The sequence below is a fragment of the Enhydra lutris genome, unplaced genomic scaffold, assembly GCF_002288905.1.
Source record: "Enhydra lutris kenyoni isolate GAN:26980312 unplaced genomic scaffold, ASM228890v2 scaffoldscaffold53, whole genome shotgun sequence".
Lineage (NCBI taxonomy): Eukaryota > Metazoa > Chordata > Mammalia > Carnivora > Mustelidae > Enhydra > Enhydra lutris.
The window spans coordinates 9,090,391-9,102,084 of record NW_019154137.1 but is presented as its reverse complement, the minus strand read 5'-3'; positions in this window follow the sequence as shown (position 1 = coordinate 9,102,084).

Below are 11,694 nucleotides of genomic sequence, written 5' to 3'. Positions count from 1 at the left end.
ATTAGGTTTATTCCTAGGTATCTTATGGTTTTTATTGCTATTGTGAATGGAGTCGATTCCTTAATTTCTCTTTCTACAGTTACATTGTTAGCATATAGAAAAGTAACTGATTTATATGCATTGATTTTGTATCCTGCCACATTACTGAATTGCTGTATGAGTTCCAGAATATTGGGGTGGAGTCTTTGGATTTTCCATATAACATATCATGTCATCTGTGAAGAAAGAGAGTTTGACTTATTCTTTTCCAATTGGATGCCTTTTATTCCTTTCTTCTCTTTTTCTTCTTCTTCCTCTTCTTTTTTTTCTGACTGCTGAGGCTAGGACTTCTAGCACTATGTTGAACAATAGTGGGTGACTGGGTGGCTCAGTGGGTTAAAGCCTCTGCCTTCGGTTCAGGTCATGATCCCAGGATCCTGGGATCAAGCCTCATGTCAGTCTCTCTGCTCAGCAGGAAGCCTGCTTCCTCCTCTCTCTCTGCCTGCTTCTCTGCCTACTTGTAATCTCTGTCTGTCAAATGAATAAATAAAATCTTAAAAAAAAAAGAACAATAGCGGTGAGAGTGGGCATTCCTGTCGTGTTCCTGACCTTAGGTAAATAGCTCTCAGCTTTTCCTCATTAATAATGATATTCACTGTTGTCTTTTCATAAGTGGATTTTATGATATTGAGGAATGTTCCCTCTATCCCTATACTATGAACAGATGTTGTATTTTGTCAAATGCTTTTTTCTGCGTCAATGAGAGGATCATATGGTTCTTGTCTTTTCTAGGTGTGCTCTATCACATTGATTGATTTGTGAATGTTGAACTACCCTTGAATTCCAGGGATAAATCCCACTTGGTCATTGTGAATAATCCTTCTAATGTACTGTTGGATCCTATTAGCTAGGATCTTTTTGAGAATTTTGGCATCAATGTCCATCAGAGATATTGGTCTGTAATTCTCCTTTTTGATGGTGTCTTTGCTGGTTTTGGGATGAGGGTAATGGTGGCCTCATAGAAGGAGTTTTCTTTCTGTTTCTATTTTTTGGAACACCTTCAGTAGAATAGGTATTATTTATTCTTTAAATGTTTGGTAGAGCTCCCTTGAGAAGCCTTCTGGCCCTGGACTTTTTCTTTTTCTTTTTTTTTTTTTTAAGGAAATTTTTGATTACTGCTTCAATTTTGTTATTGGTTATTGGTCTACTCAGATTGTCTGTTTCTTCCTGTTTCAGTGTTGGTAGTTTGTAAGTTTCCAGGATGTCATTCATTTCTTCCACATTGCTTAATTTGTTGGCACATAGTTGCTGGTAATAATTCCTAATAATTGTTTCTATTTCCTTGGTGTTAGTAATGAGCTCTCCCTTTTCATTCATGATTGTACTAATTTGCATCCTTTCTCTTTTCTTTTGGACAAATCTGGCAAGTGGTGTATCTATCTTATTAATTCCTTCAAAGAACCAGCTTCTAGATTCATCAATCTGTTCTACTGTTTTCCTGGTTTCTATTTCATTGATCTCTGCTCTAGTCTTTATTATTTCTCTTCTCCTGCTTGGTTTAGGTTTTATTTGCTGTTCTTTTTCCTTGATCTTGGAAAGTGTCCTCTCTGCCTCTAGGACATGAATGTTTGTTTCATTCTCCAGGTTAAGGAAGTTTTCAGCTATGATTTGCTCAAATATATCTTCTAGTCCTCTCTCTCTCTCATCAGTTTATCTTCTAGATCACTAATATATTATTCTGCCACATTTACCCTAGCTATTAGAGTATTTAGTTTAGACTGCATCTCATCCGTATCATTTTAAATTTTGGCCTGATTAGCTCTCATTTCTGCCCTTAGAGAGTTTATGTTGCTACTAAATGGTTTTCCCAAGCCTAGCTATTGTCTTCATAATTGCGACCCTGAAGCCTATTTCTGACATCTTGCTTATATCCATATCCATTAGGTCTGTGAGAAAGACCATTGTCTTTGCTTGTTTTTCTTTGTTTGGAGTTCCTCCTCCTAGTCATTCTGTTGAGGGGTGGTTGAGGGGATGTATGGAGTCGAAAATGTCAACCACAATCCAAGCAAGATGCACCCAGAAGGACCAGGAGCGTCAGGGTCTTGAGAACTGCAGGTACAGGGCTGGGGCAACCTGTCTCACTCAGTAGAAATTTGCTCCCTCTGACCATACACTCAGCCCCATGACAACCAACATGAGTTGCTCACAACTAATTTTGTAGTTTCTGTTTGAACTGTAAATTCCTAGAGAATATGAATATTTCCAACTTGTTATTCTTGCCTTTTATAATTGATTATTAAACACATTTTAACTAAATTTTCAAACTATTTTTGCTACTTTTATTCATTCATACCCATATGGATCCTTAAGAAATTGATATTGTATTTGGCATAGAAAGAAGTTTTAATACTTCAATATCATAAAATCCATCAACAAAAAGCCCACATAAAATATTATTCTCAATGGGGGAAAGCTGAGAGCTTTTCACCTAAGGTCAGGAACACAATAGGAATATCCACTCTCACCATTATTGTTCAACTTAATGCTAGAAGTCTTAGCCTTAGAAATCAGAAAACAAAAAGAAATAAAAGGCATGTCAAATTGGAAAAGAAAAAGTCAAACTCTCTCTCTTCACAGATGACATGATACGTTATATGGAAAAACCAGACTCCATCCCTGTATTACTAGAACTCATACAGCAATTCAGTAATGTGGCAGGATATAAAATCAATGCACATAAATCAGTTACTTTTCTATATGCTAACAATGTAACTGTAGAAAGAGAAATTAAGGAATAGACTCAATTCACTATAGCAACAAAAACCTCTCTCTCTCTTCACAGATGACATACTTTGTGTGGAAAACCCAAAGGACACCACCCAAAAATTGCTAGAATTCACACAGCAATTGAGCAATGTGGCAGGATACAAAATCAATGCACAGAAATCAATTGCACTAACAATGTGACTAAAGAAAGAGAAATTAATTAATCAATCTCATTTATAATTGAATGAAAAACCACAAGATACCAAAGAATAAATGTAAACCAAGAAGTAAATGATCTGTATTCTAAAAACTACAGAACACTTACGAAAGAAATTAAGGAGGACAAAAAAGGTGGAAAAATGTCCCATGCTCATGGATTGGAAGAATATTATTAAAATGTTTATGCTACCAAGAGCAAGCTACACATTCAATGCAATCACTATCAGAATAACATTGACATCTTTCACAGAATTGGAGCAAACAATCCTTAAATTTATATGGAAACAGAAAAGACTCCAAATCATCAGGTGAATTTTGAAAAAGAAAAACAAAGTTGGGAACATCACAATGCTGACTTCAAGCTATATTTCAAAGCCATGATCATCTAGACAGCATGGTACTCACAGAAAAATAGACATGTGGGTCAACAGAATAGAGACCCCAGAAATGGACCCTCAACTCTATGGTTAACTAATCTTCAACAAAACTAGAAAGAATATACAAAGGAAAAAAGACAGTCTCCTCAATAAATGGTGATGGAAAAATTGGACGGCCACATGCAGAAGAATGAAACCGGCCATTCTCTTACACCATACACAAAGATAGACTAAAAATGTGTGAAAACCTCAATGTAAGACAGGAATCCATCAAAATCCTAGAGAAAAACACAGGCAACAATCTCTTCTACCCCAGCCAAGCAACTTCTTGCAAGACATGTCTCTAATGGCAAGGGAAACAAAAGCAAAACTGAACTATTGGGACTTCGTCAAGATATAAGTCTTCTGCTTAGCAAAGGAAACAGTCAACAAAACTAAAAGGTAGCCTATAGATGGGAAAAAATGAAGGCTGGTATCCAAGATCTATAAAAAACTTATTAAAGTCAACAACCACAAAACAAATAACCTAGTCAAACAATGAGCAGAAGACATGAACAGACATTTCTCCAAAGACATACAAATGGCCAATAGACACATGAAAAAATGCTCCACATCTCTTGTCATCAGGGAAACACAAATCAAAACCACAATAAAATACCACCTCACACAAGTCAGAATGGCTAAAATTAACAACTCAGGAAATGACAGATGTTGGTGAAGATGTGGAGAAAGGGGAACCCTCTTACACTGTTGGTGGGAATACAAGCTGATACAGCCACTCTGGAAAACAGTATGGAGATTCCTCAAGAAGTTGAAAATAGAGCTACCCTATAAACCAGCAAGGGCACTGCTGAGTATTTATCCCAAAGATAGAGATGTAGTGAAAAGAAGGGGCACCTGCACCCCAATGTTCATAGCAGCAGTGTCCACAGTAGCCAAACTGTTGAAGGACCTGAGATGTTCTTCAATGAATGAATGGATAAAGAAAATGTGATTTATATATACATTGGAATATTACTCAGGCATTAGAAAGGATGAATACCTACCATTTACATCGACATGGATGGAACTGGAGAGGATTATGCTAACTGAAATAAGCAAAGCAGAAAAAGACAATTATATGGTTCCACTTATGTGGAATATAAGAAATAATGCAGAGGATCATGGGAGAAGGGAAGGAAAACTGAATGGAAAGAAATCAGAGAGGGAAACAAATCACAAAAGACTCCTGACTTTGGGAAACAAACAGAGGGTGTCTGGAGGGGAAGTGGGTTGCAGAATGGGGTAACTGGGTAATGGGCATTAAGGAGAGCACATGCAGAGATAAGCACTGGATGTTTTACACAATTGATGAATCATTGAACACTACATCTGAAATGAATGATATATTGTACATTGGATAATTGAATTTAAATTAAAAAGAAGAAAAAAACCATTAAAATAATTAAAACATTAATTAAATTAACACTTAATTAATTAATATAATTAAAAAATAAAAAATAAAATAAAAATTCCAGAGCAAAAGAAAAGGTTTTATATACAGACAGTGGTATTTGATTTTGAAACTCTTATGATTTCTATTATCATTTGTATCAGTATCATCTTATGATCACTCTCTGTAATACTTGAGAAGAACACCATGCATTGGTAACCAATGCCAGAGAAGGAGTTCAGCTACATAAAGGATTAGTGAAGTTCATCACTATGCCAGCCCCCAGGCATGAAAGTTTAAACATTACTTCCCAATGCATCTTGGTGTTGGAGTTGCCAAGGAAAACATAACACAGTCAAGGAGTACATAGACAAAATCTTTATGTACCTAGAGAAGAGACTGTGCAAAATTAGTTCCAAAAGTGGATATCAGTGCTCACGGCCAGTGAGTGTCCTGAGCAGTCAACAGGCACCACTGTCACGCTCCAGCAGAAAGACCCCTTCCTTCTCATGTGATTTGAAGTGCTGAAATTTGGGTGTGTGTCTGAGGGCCATTAATGTATTCAAGCAGAACAGAGGAACAATCATTGAGTCTTAAACAGGTAAAGAGTATTCTTTTACAAGGTGATAAACCCAGGAGAGGTTGTGTGAGCCCTTTATCTCTCCCTTTTAAAAAAATATTTTGTTTATTTATTTTGAGAGAGAGAAGAGGGTGGGAGAGAGAGAGTATGAGCTGGGAGGAGAGGCAGAGGGAGAGAGAGAATCTCAAGCAGGCTCTACAGTGAGCACAGATCCCACTGTAGGGCCCATTCTCACCATGATGACCTGAGCGAAAATCAAGAGTCAGATCCTTAGCCGGCTGAGCCACCCAGGCACCCCAAGCAGTTTTTCTCTAGATAAGGAGCTGTTCCAGGCCCAATGATCATCCTTATGTGGCTGAGCGGGGAGGGGGTGTCCTAACACTGTGCATATGAGACTGCCTTTCCAAACCATAATCAGCCTTCACTCAATGTGAAGATTTGGTGCCAGATATTTATAAAATCTCACAAATTCAAACATTTCTAACATACTATTAATAACCCTTATGTAGGTTAGATAGATTACCTTTTAAACTACCTGTGTAGAAAATATATTTTCTAAGTAAATTAACCATGTTAACTAGATTTGAGTAGGTTTAAAATAGTCAAGAAATCTTCCAACAAAAGTTCTTAGGTATGTCAGTGTGCATTGGACACCTAACATATTAATTACAAATAGTTCTTATATATCCACTAAAACCCAGCAGAGTATATAATAGATATTTTTTTTTACTAACTCTGGATTCTGAAAATGCAAGAACTTTATTGATTAACATGGGGTCTTTGCTGTCTACAATTTATGAGATTATGCTAGATACTCTGTAGGAGACAGTGGGGTGATAAAAAAAAAACAAGTAAGTCATAGCCTCTAGACTCAAAGAACTTGTGGCTTAAATGTGAAATCATGACAATATGTAAAGAAGTCTTCTTTCAACACAGAGTTCATATGTAATCTTCCTCTGGCTGCAGATGCTACATGACTTGGTTGTTTTACAACTGAAGACAAAAACCATTTAATGTTTACAGTAATGGAAGAAAAAAAAATGACAACTCCATGTTTGTTTGTTTTTTTTTCTAGAATGCTGTTTTTAAATCCTATTTGATTCAGTAAGAATATCTACTCTGACTGAGGCTATTAGTGTCTGCAATGAGTACATATTTTAAGAATGCTTACCTTTAAAGTCTTTTCTGTTCTGGAGCATAGTGCCAGAGAAAGCAAATGCACAGCCGAGTAAGGCAGAAATCCTTACCATAGCCAACGATGTCTTCTACTTAAGTGCATCCTCTTCTCTGTGTGTATGACATTCTAATCATCTTGATTCAATGAATTGCTGAATCTCTTTCCACTAATTGTGATTACCAGTTATCAACTGACCACAATATAGCAATCTTTAGTGACTCTTAGTACACAGAGCAGCAGAGGGTTACTTTTAAATATGAATAGTGTAGAATTACTATTCTATTCCTTTTGATGAGCTGATTTTGCCACTAAAGGTCACTTTATTGTGCTTTCTTACCAATGTACTTTGTGGTCTTCATTTTACTTTTTTAAATTTTTTATTTATTTTTTAAAATGTCTTTTCAGTGATCCAGAATTCATTGTTTAAGCACCGCACCCGGGGCTCTATGCAATACGTGCCCTCCATAATACCCAATACCAGGCTCACCCAACCACCCACCCCCTGCCAAGACCCTCAGTTTGTTTCCAGAGTCTACAGTCTCTTATGGTTTGATTCCCCTTCGATTTCCCCCAATTCACTTCTCCTCTCCAACTCCCCATGTCCTCCGTTTTATTCCTTATGTTCCACAAGTAAACAAAACCATATGATAATTCACTCTCTCTGCTTCACTTATTTAACTCAGCATAATCTCTTCCAGTCCAGTCTATGCTGATACAAAAGCTGGGTATTCATCCTTTCTGAAGGAGGTGTAAAACTCCAATGTACATATGGACCATATATTCTGTATCCATTCGTCCATTGAAGGGCATCTTGGTTCTTTCCACAATTTGGCGACTGTGGCCATTGCTGTTATGAACATTGGGGTACAGACGGCCCTTCTTTTCACTACATCAATTTTACTATAGCACCAAGAACCATAAGATACCTGGGAATAAATTTAACCAAAGAGGCAAAGGATCTTTACTCAAGGAAATAAAGAACGCTCATGAAAGAAATTTAAGAAGACACAAAAAGATGGAAGACCATTCCATGCTCATGGATTGGAAGAATAAACATTGTTAAAATGTCTTTACTGCCTAGAGCAACCAATACTTTCAATGCTATCCCGATCAAAATTCCACCGGCATTTTTCAAAGAGCTAGAGCAAACGATTCTAAAATTTGTATGGAATCAAAAGAGACCCTGAATTGCTAAGGAAATGTGGAAAAAGAAAAACAAAACTGGGGGCATCACGTTGCCTGATTTCAAGCTTTACTACAAAGCTGTGATCACCAAGTCAGCTTGGTACTGGCACAAAAACAGACACATAGACCACTGGAACAGGGTAGAGAGCCCAGATATGGAAACTCAACTGTATGGTCTAATAACCTTCAACAAAGCAGGAAAAAAATATACAGTGGAAAAAGACAGTATCTTCAATAAATAGTGCTGGGAAAATTGGACAGCTATGTGTAGAAGAATGAAACTCGACCATTCTTTTACACCATACACAAAGATAAACTAGAAATGGATGAAAGAACTCAACATGAGGCAGGAGTCCATCAGAATTCTAGAGGAGAACATAGGCAATAACCTCTTCGATATTTGCCACAGCAACTTCTTTCAAGATATGTCTCCAAAGGCAAAGGAAACAAAAGTGAAAATGAACTTTTGGGACTTTATCAAGATCAAAAGCTTCTACACAGCAAAGAAAACAGTCAACAAAACAAAGAGGCAACCCACGGAATGGGAGAAAATATTTACAAATGACACTGCAGACAAAAGGCTGATATCCAAGATCTATAAAGAACTCCTCAAACTCAACACACACAAAACTGATAATCACTTCAAAAAATGGACAGAAGACATGAACAGACACTTCTCCAAAGAAGACATACAAATGGCTAACAGACACTGAAAAAATGTTCATCATCACTAGCCATCAGGGAGCTTCAAGTCAAAACCATATTGAGATACCACCTTACACCAGTTAGAATGGCCAAAATTAACAAGACAGTAAACAACATGTGCTGGAGAGGATGTGGAGAAAGGGGAACCCTCTTACACTGTTGGTGGGAATGCAAGTTGGAACAGCCACTTTGGAAAACAGTGTGGAAATTCCTTAAGAAATTAAAAATAGAGCTTCCTTATAACCATGGTTTTTGTTTTACTTTTCATAAGACGTGTTAACAGGGATACCTGGGTGGCTCAGTCGAGTAAGCATCTGCCTTCAGCTCAGGTCATGTCCCAGGGTCCTGTTTCTCCCTCTTCCTCTGTTCCTACCCCCGTTCATGCTCTCTCTCTCAAGTAATAAATAAAGTCTTAAAAAAATAAGATGTGTTACTTTTTCTGGCTATTTGCTTGGACTACAGCTTGTGTTTTGCTCTTTATCTTTTAGCAGGGTCATAGGATCGTGTGACTTTATATTTGGAAGGGATATAGAAAAGTATATAACTGATTCACTTTAATTTACAAAAGATGAAATTGAGGCAGAGGGAGAGACAGAGACAGAGAAACAGAGAGATTGAGAGACTTGCTCAAGGCAGAATATGGACAAATTATGTCTCCTGATTTATAGCCAGTGCATGGCTGGATTCCATTTTGCCATGAGATTTATTAATAATGAATAAGTGGCAGCTTTTCAAACATGTTATATGTGACTATTGAAGTCAGAGATAGTTACTCTTTGGATAGACAAAATGGTTGGAGAATGGATCAGAGGACATTTCAGAAAGATACTGAAAAAGAGTCAAGGTTTTGATAAGAAATCTAACCATAGGTAGATGGTATATAGATTTTCTCGTTTGTCCATTTTATTTGCACACCATAGGAATTAGGGTGGAGTTATTTCTGTAATTCTAAGATATAAAGGGCAGTTTCACCTCACCTTGTTTATTGCTACCCTAGATGTTACAAATTCTAATTTTCATGGCCCATTCTGTTTTTCTATAAACTGCTAGTGATATTATTATACAGCTCTAGCTGTGCAGTGGAATCCTTGGAAATCTGTTCAATGAATTATTTTCAAATGCAAGAACAGGAATCTGTCTTCTCTACCAACAGAATTTCCAATGAGCCACAGCTAATGTTTGAACCATTTAAATTAAAATATGGGCTTCACGGCAAAGACACAACTTTTACATGAGGTATTTTATGATACCATTATGTTCATAAAGGCTTCCTTAGATATGTTACACTAAAGCAAAACCTGCCACTTAACAATTAGAAAAGTATAAATTCTTTTTTTTATTATGTTATGTTAGTCACCATACAGTAAATCATTAGTTTTTGATGTAGTGTTCCAAGGTTCATTGTTCACATATAACACCCAGTGCCCCATGCAATACATACCCTCCTTAATACCCACCACCAGGCTCACCCATCCCCACCTCCCTCCCCTCTAAAACCCTCAGTTTGTTTCTCAGAGTCCACTTTCTCTCATGGTTCATCTCCCCCTCCGATTTCATCCCCTTCATTTTTCCCTTCCTTCCTCTAATGTCCTCCATGTTATTCCTTATGCTCCACAAGTAAATAAAACCATATGATAACTGACTTTCTCTGCTTGACTTATTTCACTCAGAATAATCTCCTCCAGTCTCATTCATGTTGATGCAAAAGTTGGGTATTCATCTCTTCTGATGGCTGAGTAATATCCCATTGTATATATGGAATATATGTTTTTTAGCCAATTGTCTGTTGAAGGACATTTCAGCTCTTTCCACAATTTGGCTATCCTGGATATTGCTCCTATCAACATTGTATTCCATTGTATATATGGACAATATCTTCTTTATCCATTCATCTGTTGAAGGGCATCTTGACTCTTTCCACAGTTTGGTGACTGTGGCCATTGCCACTAGGAACATTGAGGTACTATGGCCATTCTTTTCACTGCATCTGTATCTTTGGGGTAAATACACAGTAATGCAATTGCACGGTCACAGTGTAGCTCTATTTTTAATTTTTTGAGGAATCTCCACAGTTCTCCAAAATGGCTGCACCAACTTGCATTCCCACCAATAGTGTAAGAGGGCTCCCCTTTCTCCACATCATCTTTAACATTTGTTGTTCCTTGCCTTGTTAATTTTGGCCATTCTAACTGGTGTAAGGTCGTATCTCAATGTGGTTTTGATTTGAATCTCCCTGGTGACTAATGATGGTGAACATATTTTCATGCATCTACTAGCCATTTGTATGCCTTCATTGGAGAAGTGTCTGTTCATTTCTTCTGCCCACTTTTTGACTTGGTTATCTTTTTTGGGGGGGGTGTTGAGTTTGAGAAGTTCTTTATATATCTTGGCTATCAGCCCTTTGTAGTGTCATTTGTGAATATCTACTCTCATTCCATGGGTTGTCTCTTTGTTTTGTTGGCTGTTTCCTTCACTGTGCAGAAGGTTTTTATCTTGATGAAGTCTCAAAACTAAAATTATTTTCTCCAGTTACCAATTATTTCACCTTTCCTTTCCCCAGTACTAACATTTTCAAATTCTGTCCTATCTGCTGAAAGAACCTCATTCCACCCAGAAACTCTTCTTTAGATAACTTTGAGCTGTACTAATAATGCATTGTCCAGGAGGCTGCTACCTTGTTGTCTTTACTGATGTTTTGCTTCAAAGAAAAATTTGCTATGAAGTGTCTCATTTGGTAATTTTCAACGTCCTCATTGTTTTTAAGCTCTATAAAAGAAAAAAAAGTTTTAGTGGTTTGTGGCTTGTGTAGGGACAACCAAGAGGGTTGCAGACCAATTTTATATATCTCTGTAGAATACGTAACTGGACAGTAGTTCTCTGTCCTGTAGATTGAAAGAATGGGGCTATCAACTTTAATGTGAATTATTCTAGTGTCCCAGAGAGAAGCAAAGTCCAGCTGAAGAAATAAAATCTTTTGATTTTCCCAGGACTCAAATTAGCCCGGTGTGAATTTTACCTAAATTAAATATTTCTAGGAGTTCTTTTTTTGCTGTGCTCTATCCTTAATTAAAAAAAAAATAAGGTTCTTCTATCAGCCCTCTGTGTTTGAAACAAAAAATGGAGTATAAGATTGTAATTCTTGAGATCTAGTCATTTCCCCCTCTCTATTCTCCTTCCTGACTTTTTTTCACCCCCGCTTTGGAGAAGAAATGAGAAATTTAATGCAATTGACCAAAAGAGATGGCCCTGAGAAATGAAAGAAAGAATGGAATTT